The sequence below is a fragment of the Gorilla gorilla genome, chromosome 9 (assembly GCF_029281585.2).
Source record: "Gorilla gorilla gorilla isolate KB3781 chromosome 9, NHGRI_mGorGor1-v2.1_pri, whole genome shotgun sequence".
Classification (NCBI taxonomy): Eukaryota; Metazoa; Chordata; class Mammalia; order Primates; family Hominidae; genus Gorilla; species Gorilla gorilla.
In genome coordinates this window covers 45,642,554-45,658,615 of record NC_073233.2, presented here as the reverse complement: position 1 = coordinate 45,658,615, position 16,062 = coordinate 45,642,554, and positions in this window count along the sequence as shown.

The following is a 16,062-nucleotide window of genomic DNA, read 5'->3' as shown; positions in this document are numbered from 1 at the left end:
TCTGCTTGGTTCAGAACTGAGTTCAAGTCCTGAATATCCTTGTTAATTTTCTGTCTCATTGATCTGTCTAATATTGACAGTGGGTGTTAAAGTCTCCCACTATTATTGGATGGGAGTCTAAATCTCTTTGTAGGTCTCAAAGTGTGTCCGGAATTGGTGGGTTCTTGGTCTCACTGACTTCAAGAATGAAGCTGCAGACCCTCGTGGTGAGTGTTACAGCTCTTAAGGTGGTGCGTCTGGAGTCTGTCCCTTCTGATGTTTAGATGTGTTCGGAGTTTCTTCCTTCTGGTGGGTTCGTGGTCTCGCTGGCTCAGGAGTGAAGCTGCAGACCTTGGAGGTGAGTGTTACAGCTCTTAAGGCAGCGCATCTGGAGTTGTTCGTTCCTCCCAGTGGGCTCGTGGTCTCGCTGGGCTCAGGAGTGAAGCTGCAGATCTTTGCGGTGTTACAGCTCATAAAAGCAGTGTGGACCCAAAGAGTGAGCAGTAGCAAGATTTATTGCAAAGAGCGAAAGAACAAAGCTTCCACAGTGTGGAAGGGGACCCAAGCGGGTTGCCAATGCTGGCTCGGGCAGCCTGCTTTTATTCTCTTATCTGGCCCCACCCACATCCTGCTGATTGGTAGAGCTGAGTGGCCTGTTTTGTCAGGACGCTGATTGGTGCGTTTACAATCCCTGAGCTAGATACAAAGGTTCTCCACCTCCCCATCAGATTAGTTAGATACAGAGTTTCCACACACAGGTTCTCCAAGGCCCCACCAGAGCAGCTAGATACAGAGTGTTGATTGGTGCATTCACAAACCTTGAGCTAAGCACAGGGTGCTGATTGGTGTGTTTACAAACCTTGAGCTAGATACAGAGTGCTGATTGGTGTATTTACAATCCTTGAGCTAGACATAAAGGTTCTCCACGTCCTCACCAGAGCAGCTAGATACAGAGTGTCGATTGGTGCACTCACAACCTTGAGCTAAGCACAGGGTGCTGATTGGTGTGTTTACAAACCTTGAGCTACATACAGAGTGCCGATTGGTGTATTTACAATCCTTGAGCTAGACATAAAGATTCTCTATGTTCTCACCAGAGCAGCTAGATACGGAGTGTCGATTGGTGCACTCACAAACCTTGAGCTAAACACAGGGTGCTGATTGGTGTATTTACAATCCCTGAGCTAGATATAAAGACTCTCCACGTCCCCACCAGACTCAGGAGCCCAGCTGGTTTCACCTAGTGGATCCCACACCGGGACTGCAGGTGGAGCTGCCTGCCAGTCCTGCAACGTGCGCTCGCATTCCTCAGCCCTTGGGTGGTCGATGGGACTGGGCGCCGTGGAGCAGGGGATGGCGCTCATCGGGGAGGCTCAGGCCTCACAGGAGCCCATGGAGTGGGTGGGAGGCTCAGGCATGGCGGGCTGCAGGTCCCGAGCCCTGCCCCGTGGGAAGGCAGCCAAGGCCCGGTGAGAAATCGAGCGCAGCGCCGGTGGGCCAGCACTGCTGGGGGACTCAGTACACCCTCCGCAGCCACTGGCCCTGGTGCTAAGTCCCCCATTGCCTGGGGCCAGCAGGGCTGGCTGGCTGCTCCGAGTGTGGGGCCCACCAAGCCCACGCCCACCAGGAACTCCAGCTGGCCCGCAAGCGCCGCACGCAGCCCCGGTTCCCGCTCGTGTCTCTCCCTCCACACCTCCCTGCAAGCTGAGGAAGTGGGCTCCAGCCTTGGCCAGCCCAGAAAGGGGCTCCCACAGTGCAGTGGGGGGGCTGAAGGGCTCCTCAAATGCCACCAAAGTGGGAGCCCAGGCAGGTGAGGTGCCGAGAGCAAGCGAGGGCTCTGAGGACTGCCAGTATGCTGTCACCTCTCAAAAGAACTTGCTTTATGAATCTGGGTGCTCTTGTATTGGGTGCATATATATTTAGGATAGTTAGCTCTTCTTGTTGCATTGATCCCTTTAGCATTATGTAATGCCCTTCTTTGCCTTTTTTGATCTTTGTTGTTTTAGAGTCTGTTTTATCAGGGACTGGAATTATAACCCTTGCTTTTTTTTTTTTTTGCTTTCCATTTGCTTGGTAAATATTCCTCTATCCCCTTTTTTGAGCCTATGTGTATCTCTGCATGTAAGATGGGTATCCCGAATATAGCACACAGATGGGTCTTGACTCTTTATCCAATTTGCCAGTCTGTGTCTTTTAATTGAGGCCTTTAGCCTGTTTACATTTAAGGTTAATATTGTTATGTGTGAATTTGATCCTGTCATTATGATGCTAGCTGGTTATTTTGTCCATTAGTTGATGCAGTTTCTTCAAAGTTTTGATGGTCTGTAGAGATATTTAGAGAACCGAATGCCCACAGGAGAAAGCGAGAAAGATCTAAAATAGGCACCCCAACATCACAATTAAAAGAACTAGAGAAGCAAGAGCAAACAAATTCAAAAGCTAGCAGAAGGCAAGAAATAACTAAGACCAGAGCAGAACTGAAGGAGACAGAGACATGAAAAACTCTTCAAAAAAAATCAATGAATCCATGAACTGGTTTTTTGGAAAGATTAACAAAATAGCTATACTGCTAGCCAGACTAATAAAGAAAAAAAGAGAGAAGATTCAAATAGACACAATAAAAAATGATAAAGAGGATATCTCCGCCAATCCCACAAAAATACAAACTACCATCAGAGAATACTATGAACACCACTACACAAATAAACTGGAAAATCTGGAAGAAATGGATAAATTCCTGGACACATACACCCTCCGAAGACTAAACCAGGGAAAAGGCAAATCCCTGAATAGAACAATAACAAGTTCTGAAATTGAGGCAGTAATTAATAGACTACCAACCAAAAAATGCCCAAGATCAGATGGATTCACAGCCAAATTCTGCAGGAGATACAAAGAGGAGCTGTTACTACTCTTTCTGAAACTATTCCAAACAGTAGAAAAAAATGACTCCTCCCTAACTCACTTTATGAGGCCAGCATCATCCTGATACCAAAATCTGGCAGAGACACAACAAAAAAAAAGAAAACTTTGACCGGGCGTGGTAGCTCATGCCTGTAATCGCAGCACTTTGGTAGGCCAAGGCGGGCAGATCACAAGGTCAGGAGATCAAGACCATGCTGGCTAACACAGTGAAACCCCGTCTCTACTAAAAATACAAAAAAAAAAAAAAAAAGCTGGGCATGGTGGTGGGCGCCTGTAGTCCCAGCTACTTGGGAGGCTGAGGCAGGAGAATGGTGCGAACCTGGGAGGCGGAGCTTGCAGTGAGCCAAGATCACACCACTGCACTCCAGCCTGGGCAACAGAGTGAGACACTGTCTCAAAAAAGAAAAAAAAGAAAAAAGAAAACTTCAGGCCAACATCCCTGATGAACATCTATGCAAAAATCCTCAATAAAATACTGGCAAATCAAATCCAGCAGCACATCAAAAAGCTTATCCACCATGATCAAGTTGGTTTCATCCCTGAGATGCAAGGCTGGTTCAACATATGCAAATCAATAAACATAATCCATCACATAAACAGAACCATTGACAAAAGCCAAATGATTATCTCAATAGATGCAGAAAAGGCCTTTGATAAAATTCAACACCGCTTCATGCTATAAACTCTCAATAAACTACGTATTAATGGAACATATCTCAAAATAATAAGAGCTATTTATGACAAACCCGTAGCCAATATCATAATGAAAGGGCAAAAGGTGGATGCATTCCCTTTGAAAACTGGCACATGACAAGGATGCTCTCTCTCACCACTCCTATTCAATATAGTATTGGAAGTTCTGGCCATGGCAATCAGGCAAGGGAAAGAAATAAAAGTATTCAAATAGGAAGAGAGGAAGTCAAATTGTCTCTGTTTGCAGATGACATCATGGCATATTTAGAAAATCCCATTGCCTCAGCCCAAAATCTTCTTATAACCTGATAAGCAACTTCAGCAAAGTCTCAGGATACAAAATCAATGTGCAAAAATCATGAGTATTCCTCTACACCAATAATAGACAAACAGAGAGCCAAATCATGAGTGAACTCCCATTCACAATTGCTACAAAGAAAATAAAATACTTAGGAATACAACTAACAAGGGATGTGAAGGACCTCTTCAAAGAGAATTACAAACCACTGCTCAAGGAAATAAGAGAAAACACAAACAAATAGGAAAACATTCCATTCTCATGGATAGGAAGAATCAATATTGTGAAAATGACCATATGGCCCAAAGTAATTTAGAGATTCAATGCTATGCCTATCAAGCTGCTATTGACTTTCTTTACAGAATTAGAACTAAATTACTTTAAATTTCATATGGAACCTAAAAAGAGCATATATTCTTGTGATAGTTTGCTGAGAATGATGGTTTCCAGCTTCATCCATGTCCCTACAAAGGACATGAACTCATCCTTTTTTATGGCTGCATAGTATTCCATGGTGTATATGTGTCACATTTTCTTAATCCAGTCTATCATTGATGGACATTTGGGTTGGTTCCGAGTCTTGCTATTGTACTCATAGGTGGGAATTGAACAATGACAACACTTGGGCACAGGAAGGGGAACATCACAAACTGGGGCCTGTTGTGGGGTAGGAGAAGGGGGGAGGGAAAGCATTAGGAGATATACCTAATATAAATGATGAGTTAATGGGTACAGCACACCAACATGGCACATGTACACATATGTAGCAAACCTGCATGTTGTGCACATGTACCCTAGAACTTAAAGTATAATAAAAAAAGGAAAAAAATAAAAATAAGAAATAGAAATAAAAAACCCAAAAAACTGAAAAAAAAGGAGCACATATAGCCAAGACAGTCCTAAGCAAAAAGAACAAAGCTGGAGGCATCACACTACCTGACTTCAAACTATACTACGAGGCTACAGTAACCAAAACAGCATGGTACTGGTACCAAAACAAAGATATAGACCAATGGAACAGAACAGAGGCCTCAGAAATAACACCAACCATCATCCTACAACCATCTGATCCTTGACAAACCTGACAAAAACAAGCAATGGGGAAAGGATTCCCTATTTAATAAATGGTGTGGGAAAACTGGCTAGCCATATGCAGAAAGCTGAAACTGGACCCCTTCCTTATGCCTTATGCAAAAATTAACTGAAGATGGATTAAAGACTTAAACGTAAGACCTAAAACCATAAAAACCCTAGAAGAAAACCTAGGCAATACCATTCAGGACATAGGCATGGGCAAAAACTTCATGACTAAAACACCAAAAGCAATGGCAACAAAAGCCAAAATTGACAAATGGGATCTAATTAAACTTAAAAGCTTCTGCACAGTAAAAGAAGCTATCATCGGAGTGAACAGGCAACCTACAGAATGGGAAAAAATTTTTGCAACCTCTCCATCTGACAAAGGGCTAATATCCAGAATCTATAAGGAACTTAGACAAATTTACAAGAAAAAAACAAACAACCCCATCAAAAAGCGTCTGTTCAGACACTTCTCAAAGGAAGACATTTATGCAGCCAACAAACATATGAAAAAAAGCACATCATTACTGGTCATTAGAGAAATGCAAAGCAAAAACACAATGAGATCCCATCTCACACCAGTTAGAATGGCAATCATTAAAAAGTCGGGAAACAACAGATGCTGGAGAGGATGTGGAGAAATAGGAATGCTTTTACACCATTGGTGGGAGTGTAAGTTAATTCAACCATTGTGGGAGACAGTGTGGTGGTTCCTCAAGGATCTGGAACCAGAAATACCATTTGACCCATGAATCTCATTACTGTGTATATACCCAAAGATTATAAATCATTCTAATATAAAGACACATGCACGTATGTTTATTGCAACACTATTTCCCATAGCAAAGACTTGGAACCAACCCAAATGCCCAGCAATGATAGACTGGATAAAGAAAATGTGGCACATATGCACCCTGGAATACTATGTAGCTGTAAAAAAGGATGAGTTCATGTCTTTTGCAGGGACATGGATGAAGCTAGAAACCATCATTCTCAGCAAACTAACACAGCAACAGAAAAACCAAACACTGCATGTTCTCACTCATAAGTGGGAGTTGAACAATGAGAATACATGGACACAGGGAGAGAAACATCACACACTGGGTCCTGTTGGGGGGTAGGGGACAAGAGGAGAGATAGCATTAGGAGAAATACCTAATGTAGATGACTGGTTGATGGGTGCAGCAAACCACTATGGCACATCTGTACATACATAACAAACATGCACGTTCTGCATATGTATGTCAGAATTTAAAGTATAATAATTAAAAAAAGAAGTAATTTTTCCAGGACGTTGAGGCATCTACATATTGCATTGAAAAGTGAGGAACTGAAAGAAAACTCTAAATAAGGAGGTGAGAGAAGGGACAAGGAGCTTTGTCTGAAGTTCCCGCAACTTAAGTTGGTAAGGATTTCAGGGAACTTCCTCAGTAAATCAACCTGCAAATTTCAGTTCAGCTCTATGTTGAATTCTAAGAAATTCAGTAATCATTCTAAGCTCCAGATGCCAGGGCTTGATAATCACTCTGCAAACAATTGCATGGAGGTAACTCTCCCCTTGGGCCCTTTTCCACTCTGTTGATTTGTGTGGTGTTCAGAGGCCTATTATCTCTTCAGTCTTTTTTTCTTCCAGGAACTAATCTTGGACTTCTCTTCCTCTTCACCTCCAGAGTAGCTATTACCACTTGGAATTATAGCAAACTTTGTGCAAAATCAATCCACGCAGGCAAACTAGAAAGTAAACTTCTGCCAGCTGGATTTATGCATGACAGGACCTATCTTACGTTTTTTATTATAGGATGATGGAATCCCTCACTCTATATTTTTAAAGGAGTCCAACAACCTGGCCATGCCTCTTTCCACGAAGCAAATTGTTTTCTGCCATTTTTCAGAAGATGCAATTGCGTTCCAGAGAAGAATGGGAACCATGAGAGGTGTTAATGCAGCGAATATTCTAGTAGATGTTCTGATCACTCACTTCTAGCTAAAGAGCATATCCCTACAAAACCAGGAGATTACATCACTTATGATCAAGATCCTTGAAAGCTATTTAGGATAGTCCACTTATAATCAATTCTCACTAATTTTATGATATAAATATTATATTTATAGTTTGATCAGCCCTTCATTCCTAACATCATCTGTTTTATATTATATCCCACTATGTTTTTGTGTAAAATTAGAATTAACTTGTGATATCAAGCTGCGTCCTATTTATATTCAGAGATTAGGCATTTAGTTCTATTTTTGAAGGTGAAAATCCTTTAAAGGGAAATCCTGTAGTTGTTAAAGAAGTGAAACCTCCTACGGCTTTTTCATCCTATTTTGGAGTACTGTGGGAAAGTAGCCAAAATTCCTATTTTCCCAGCTTTCGTTTTTCTATAAAATAACCATCACCATGACAATATTCTCATGTCTCTTATAAAAGATCCACAATCGTTTGACAATTAAATATATTAACTTGTTAAATCTGAGTCACCAACTGAATTTAGACATTAGTTGAATTGAGAAATGAGTTGAATTCAGAACCCCACTAATCTGCTTTTTAAATACTAGAACTAATATAATCCCTCTTTGGGGATATATTAGGATTTGGTATCTTTACTTCATTTATCTAAACTTGACTTTATTTTAGTAGACTAAAAATATGGTCATTTTATTGAGGTTATTGCATCCCATGTGAAAAGTGAAATATGGAGGTGCTAGACCACTGACTCATGATAAAAGGAATTTGGTGGAGTGTAAATGAAAAAGATGCCATCATTCAATTAGAAATTCCTATATTAGGAACAGTCAAATTATAATTTGTTATAAGTTATCCAATCTAATTTTCTATTTTTTGGCAAATTTTCTTTTCCCTGGTTGATAACTGTAATTGCTCAAATGTGCTAGATAAATATTTATTAAAAGATATTCATGCTAAGGTTTCAGAGATGAAACCAATGAACTCATGTAGCATGACTTACGCTCTTTAAATCTAGGATAAATTGAAAGAAGGACAAGACTTCTGAGAGGATGGCCACCTCTTATTATGAAACGTCTGTTCTCCCCACCTCCCACCCCCATCTTTAGACTCTGTTAAGCCAAATGGTGTATAAAGCTGACCCGATATACTTTTAATACACCTAAATCTCTAAGCTTTACTAGAGACTCCATGGGATTTTTGTGTACCCAAAAATGATCAATCTCTCCACGTACCCAAGATTGACAACAATCCGGGGCTAATCTTGATGTTCTGAATCTGATTGGTGGGTAAATGTTAAAATGTTGGAGGCTGTATCTCAGCTTGGCTAAGTTATTTAATTGAATTAAGTGATACCACATGTAAAACTTAAAAGACTCATACAAAAGTAAGAAATGTAATGAAACACTGCTGTTTCCCCATTTTATTAGTTGTTATATTCTTTTCATTTTCTGCATCAGGAAAAACTGTTTTATTATTCTCTATGTCATTACTGTGCTTTTGAAAGATATAAAATTGACAACCTCAGGAAAGAAAATGTCTTTATTAATGAAGAAAACAATTATATGAGCAGCAGCAGTTTCTACTTTGCTTACATAGCTCCCAGCAAATATTTCTTAAAACTACTGGAAAAAAGGTCTATAAGGCATTACAGGAAGAAACAGACATGACCCTTATTTCATTTCCTATTCATCATGAATTCCTACAACCCCAGCGTAGCAGGGACTTTGGAAACCTGGGCTGAATGATTCATGCCAGATCAGTGACCTAATATCCATTGAGAGGTGGTGCTTCTTCATTGCTATTTACTAAGGCTGTCTCCCTCAAAGAGACCTTGAGTAGGGTGACTCCTCTCTCATCAAAAATCTCCCTCTAAATCCCCCTTGACATTAAAAATGTCCTATCTTTGGTGAGTTTTTGAAACTGCAGACTTGGCACCTTCTAGTGAATAGCTATGCTCCTATTTTCAGTTAAACAAACAAACAAACAAAAAACACTAACTGTATTTCACAATGTGTAAAGTTTGGAATTTGGAGGGGTTTGGGGTATAAATCATTTTTTATATATACAGTTTACATAGTCTTGTTGATCTTTTCCTTGCCACTGAATACCTGAAGCTACTGTAATAGCCTTCTAAGTGTTTTGCTTCTTAGCAGAAAATGATTTATTGAGTAATGTTACAGCCATTCCCAGGGTACGTGAGGATGGTATTGAAGTGACTTATGTGACAGTCTCAATTTTGCAGCACCAGTGCCCTTATTAGAGTTCTTCATGGACAAATCAAAAATCTGAAAGTAATCTGCTTTCATCCGTTAAAGATTCTTCTCCCCACAATCACACTTCTGTGATGATAGAACACTTTTTTCCCCCAAAGGGATGGATGAGAATGATATGGCTACTATCTAATCTATGCAGTATCCTTCCAGAAGATAATATAAAGTCTGAAGAGTATTCCAAATACTCAGAGAAAGCCTAACTTACAGATTCTTCTCTCTCCTTCCAAAACCACTGCTATACACAAACTTACTGTGATATCAGCAGTCTTATATTTTAGATGTTGTTGCTGTTTTTTCTTATTCTCCTTTGCATCCAGCAACCCATCTCTATTCTTAACTTGCATCCTGGAAGGCTTATCTCAAGTAAATAGGACACAGCAGAACACCGAGCAAAGCAATTTTACTAACAATCCTACCTAATTTCAAAGGTTTTCTCTGTTCTTGCTAAGGTTTTAATTGACATACACATTTGGAAATTCAAATTTATTGATTTCTAGCAGTCCTCACTTAGTAATGACTATCCACTTAACCCTTCTTAAAATTAAAATTCAAAGGGAAGAGTTTTTATTTATTTCACAAATATAACGCAGTATGTATTACTGATAATAATAGTTGGTTAAGTATGACTGTAACTGCATCTTTTCATTGGGTAAGCTTGTAAAGGAGAGAGAGTTTCTTGCTAACCACATAAACTCTGTAAATAGAATCTTTCTGGAACAACTGTTATGTATAAAATTAGCTTTGTTTAAAATTCACATCCAAATACAATGTGAGTCTATTTATCACATCTTCCTTTTTCACATCTAAAAATCATAAAACACTCTGAAATAGTCATTCTCTTTATCTTCATTTTATAAGCAACTGCTTAATTTGCATTAGCAACCTAAACAATCATCATTTTATAGAAATGGAAGCATTTACAATTAAAATATCTGCAGGCCAATTATTCACAACTGGAGTATTTAAGAAGATAACTAGCATCCTGAGTAGCTGAGAATACAGGCATGTGCCACCACACCCAGCTAATTTTTTATATTTTGCAGAGATGAGGTCTCACTATATTGTCAAGGCTGGTCTTTAACTTTAGCCTCAAGAAATCCTCCACCTCAGCCTCCCAAAATGCTGGGATTATAGGTGTGAGCCACTGAACCCAGCCAAGCACCAAGATACTCTGGGTGATAGGTACCACAGCAGTGCTCTGTGGAGATTTTTTTTTTTTTTTCTTGAGACGGAGTCTCGCTCTGTTGCCCAGGCTGGAGTGCAGTGGCGTGATCTCGGCTCACTGCAACCTCTGCCTCCCGGGTTCACGCCATTCTCCTGCCTCAGCCTCCCGAGTAGCTAGGACTACAGGCACCCGCCACCACGCCCGGCTAATTTTTTGTGTTTTTAGTAGAGACGGGGTTTCACCGTGTTACCCAGGATGGTCTCGATCTCCTGACCTCGTGATCCACCCACTTCGGCCTCCCAAAGTACTGGGATTACAGTCATGAGCCACCGCTCCTGGCCAAGATTCTTAACTGAAAATATTTATGTCAAATTATTACCCAAGTATGCTCTGCCTTCACAGCTAAGTCAGCTTTTTATAATCGTCTGTTAATTTGCAACTTTAAACCCACCACTCATTGTTATTCCTTTCTATTGCAAAAAAAAAAAAAAAAAGCCACTTCCTTGTTAAAGAGCTAAGGTGACATCAACACTGCTGTCTAGCTATGCCCTTGTGGTTCTAGCAATTTTAACAGTTGTCCGAAAGCACAGGTCTGTCTCTAAGTCATGAGGTTTTAAACATAGCTCACTAAAAATAAATAAATAAAAGAGAAGATAGCTATAGGACAAAATAAATCTGAGAGTGAGAAAAGTTGTCACTCTCTGAAGTTATCTTTAGGTTGTTTTATAATTATTTTGTTATCTTTTGCTTAGTGAGAAACTACCTCAATTCTTAGTGGCTTAAAACAATCACTTTGATTTTTCTTCATAATTTTGATGGTAAAGAATTGCAGAACTCATCTAAGGCAGTTTGACTTAAGCAGTGTCAACTAGAGTGATTTGAAATAGAGAATCTATGGCCGGGCGCGGTGGCCCACGCCTGTAATCCCAGCACTTCGGGAGGCTGAGGAGGGTGGATCACGAGGTCAGGAGATCAAGACCATCTTGGCTAACAAGGTGAAACCCCGTCTCTACTAAAAATACAAAAAATTAGCCAGGCATGGTGGCAGGCGCCTGTAGTCCCAGCTACTCGGGAGGCTGAGGCAGGAGAATGGTGTGAACCTGGGAGGCCGATTTTGCAGTGAGCCGAGATTGTGCCACTGCACTCCAGCCTGGGCGACAGAGCAAGACTCTGTCTCAAGAAAAAAAAAAAAGAAATAGAGAAACTATATTGAAAGTGGCTTCTTCTCCACATCTGAATATTTAGCCTCCTTTGCCTCTCCAATTCTACAGAAGACATCTTATCCTCCAGAGAATCTACATGGTTTGATTATCTCTTCTCACAATCCAGAGGTCCCAGAGCAGTTGTTTTCTTACCAGGTGACTGGCTTCTAAGAGCAAGTGTTCCAAAAAACAGAAAGTGGAAGCTGTCAAACCTTTATGGCTCATACTTGAAAACTGGTGCAATGTTACTGTGTAACTTATCTGTTTGTGAAAACAGAAGAAATCTTTACAGAGACCAAGGGGTAGAGAGTTAGGCCCCAACTCTCAAAGGGACAAATATCAACAATTTATGACAATCATCAATCTCCCACAGTAAAAAAATTCTCATGCTACTGTTTAGTAGAATGATTCTAAATGATATCTGATGAATTGTAGGAAGATGATGTTTTCAGTCTTCTCTTCCAATTGTTAACATGAAGAATGGACTGTATCAAAAGCTTCCAAAGCTCATAAAGTTTATGTCAAAGCTATGTCAAGGCTATGAAAGAGTTGCCTCTACAGTTATAATCTATAAATCTTGACAGTTCTTAACAGAAATGTCTGCCTGGACCTTCCTCTTACTTAACTATTTCAGGATTTACACTATAGAAGTAATGTAGTTATTGCTACATTTGCAACAGTGCCATTAGAACATGTCACGTTTACGTAACAGTGGCCCTTAAAGACATTCCAGAAGTTGATATTTAAGAATCAGTTTGGTTGAGGATAGGGCAATAGTTGGGAATTTGCTATACAAAATGTTGCTAAGTTGATATGTATCTCATATAAAAGTGTATACTGCATTGCTAAATAGGTAGAATTAACCTAATGTTTATCAACAAATGATTAGATTACAAAAAATGGTGTATATATACAAAATGAAATACTATTCAGCAATAAAAACGAGTAAAGTCATGTTACATGCAGCAACCTGGATGAAACTGGACATAACTGTCTTTAAGCGAAACATGCCAGACATAGGAAGACAAATGGCACAGGTTCTTACTTATAAGTGGGAGGTAAATAATGTGTACACATGGACATAGAGTATGGAGTGATAGACAGTTAGGCTTGGATGGGTGCAGGGGTGGTAAGGAGGGATGGGGAGAAATTACTTAATGGATACAATGTACAGTATTCAGGTGAGGGATACCCGCAAAACTCTGACTTGACCACTATGCATGTAACACAACTGCACTTGTACCCCATAAACTTATGTAAATGAAAAATGAAATAATTAGGGAGCAATTACAGAAAAATACTACTTGTCACTTTTTTTCCCTTAAATAGCCACTGAATTTTTTTTTTTTTCACTCCCACTGCCCAGGCTGGGGCATGATCTTGGCTCACTGCAACCTCCACCTCCCAGGTTCAAGAAATTCTCATGCCTCAGCCTCCTGAGTAGCTGGGATTACAGGCATGAACCACCACACCCAGCTAATTTTTGTGTTTTTAGTAGACACAAGAGTTTCACCATATTGGACAGCCTTGTCTTGAACTCCTGACCTCCTGACCTCAAGTGATCCACCTGCCTCAGCCTCCCAACATGCTGGGATTACAGGCATGAGCCAATGCACCTGGCCTCCATTGAATAAATATTAATTAATATTAACTCCGAGTCAGTCCCTGCAGTAAATTATAGTACCCACCCATATCTGTGGGAGATAGGTTCCAATACTCCTGGTGATGTCAGAAACAAGGAATATGTGAAATCCTATATATACTATGCTTTTGCCTATACATACATACTTATAATAAAATTTATGGCCAGGTGCGGTGGCTCAAGCCTGTAATCCCAGCACTTTGGGAGGCCGAGGCGGGTGGATCACGAGGTCAGGAGATCAAGACCATCCTGGCTAACACGGTGAAACTCCGTCTCTACTAAAAATACAAAAAAATTAGCCGGGCGTGGTGGCGGGTGCCTGTAGTCCCAGTTACTCGGGAGGCTGAGGCAGGAGAATGGCGTGAACCCGAGAGGCAGAGCTTGCAGTGAGCTGAGATTGTGCCACTGCACTCCAGCCTGGGCGACAGAGCCAGACTCCGTCTCAAAGAAAAAAAAAATTATTCTGCAGAATGGGAAAATCTGACCCTATAATCAGTAAACACTTTTAATTTGTCTCCAACTCTTGCCTACAAACAAGTGCTTTTAAGAAAATATTTACTGCTCCTTGATCTCAGAACATCTTGGCAAATCCCAGAGTATTCCACTCATTTTCAGATATAAAATGGTAAAATTTTAAAGTTTAATTTATATATCATATATTTTATACCTATAGTACATATTCTATGTATATATGGTATAATAGTGTGTACATTTTATACTGAAAGTATATATTTTATACAATTATTATTATTATTATTTTTGAGACAGAGTCTCGCTCTGTCACCCAGGCTGAAGTATGGTGGTGCGATCTCTGCTCACTGCAACCTCCGCCTCCCACGTTCAAACGATTCTCCTCCCTCAGCCTCCTGAGTAGCTGGGATTACAGGCATGCACCACCATGCCTGGCTAATTTTTGTATTTTTAGTAGAGACAGGGTTTCACCATGTTGGTCAGGCTGGTCTCAAACCCCCGACTTCATGATCCGCCCTCCTCGGCCTCCTAAAGTGATGGGATTGCAGGCGTGATACACCATGCCCAGCCTATACAATTAGTTTTTAACAAAAAATTTAATTTTTAATTTTTTCTTGGTACATAATAGATGCATATATTTATGGGGTATGTGATAGATTTTGATACAGGCATACAATGCATAATAATCACTCCAGAGTAAATGGGTATTCATCACTTCAAGCATTTATTCTTTCTCCGTGTTACAAACATTTCAATTATACTCTTTTATAAAATAATTGTTGACTACAGTCACCCTGGTGTACTATGAAATACTAGATCTTATCTAACTATGTTTTTGTACCCATTAACTATCCCCACTTACACCCCCAGCCTAACCCACTATCCTTCCCAGACTTTGGTAATCATCTTTCTACTCTCTGTTACCATGAGTTCAATTGTTTTAATTTTTGGTTCCCACAAATAAGTGAAAACATGAGAAGTTTATCTTTCTGTGCATGGCTTATTTCTCCTAACATAATGACCTTCAGTTTTATCCACGTTGTTGGAGATGACAGGATCTAATTCTTTCTTAAAGCTGAATGGTACTAGGTTGTATATGTGTACCACATTTTCTTTATCCATTCATCTATTGATGAACACAAGTTGCTTCCAAATCTTGGCAATTGTGAATAGTGCTGCAATGAACATAGGAATGCAGATCTCTTCAATCTACTGATACATAAATATAAAGTGGGATTACTTTTTTATTTCTCTTTCAGATTGTTTGCTGTTGGTATATAGAAATGCTATTGTTTTTCTATGTTTATTTTGTATCCTGCAACTTTACTGAATTTATCAGTTCTCATAAGTTTCTTTATTGGTGGAGTCTTTGGGATTTTCCAGATATAAGATCATACCATCTGCAAACAAGGATAATTTGACCTTATCTTTTCCATTTTAGATGTCCTTTATTTTATTCTCTTGTCTGATTGCTCTAGCTAGGACTTCCAGTACTATATTGGATAACAGTGGTGAAAATGAGTGTTCTTGTCATATTCCAGATCTTAGAGAAAAGGCTTTCAGTTTTCCCCATTCAGTATGGTACTCGGTATGGATCTGTCATATATGGCTATCATTATGTCGAGTTATGTTTCTTCTATGCCCCACTTTTTGAGGGTGTTTAATTATGAAGGGATTTTGAATTTTATCAACTACTTTTTCTGCATCAACTGAAATGATTGTATGGTTTTTGTCTTTCATTTTGTTGACATTATGTATCACACTGATTAATTTACGGATATTGAACTATCCTTGCATTCCTGAGATAAGTCCTACTTGGTCATGATTAATGACCTTTTTAAGTTATTGTTGAATTTGGTTTGTTTTTATTTTGTTGAGAATGTTTGCATCAATGTTCATTGGGGATATTGACTGGTAGTTTTCTTTTTTTAATGTGTCTTTATCTTTTTTTTTTTTTTTTGCCAGTAATACTGGCCTCATAGAATGAGTTTCATGCCTCTCTTTTTCAGAATAGTTTTGAGTAGGATGGGTTTTAGCTTTTCTTTACTTTCAATGTTCAGTAAAATTCAGCAGTGAAACCATCAGTTTCTGCAAATTACTCTCCTTGGAGACTTTTTTTTTAATGGCTTAGATTGTATTACTTTGTACTGGTCTGTTAAGGTTTTGAATATCTTCATGGTTCAGTCTTGGTAGGTTGCATATGCCTAGGAATGTATCCATCTCTATTAGGTTTTCTAATTTATTGGTTTATAGTTGCTTATAGTAGCCTCTGATGATTCTTTTAATTTCTGCAGTATTGGGTGTAATGTCTCCTTTTCCATCTCTGATTTTATTTATTTGGATCTTCTCTCTTTTTTCTTATTTGGTC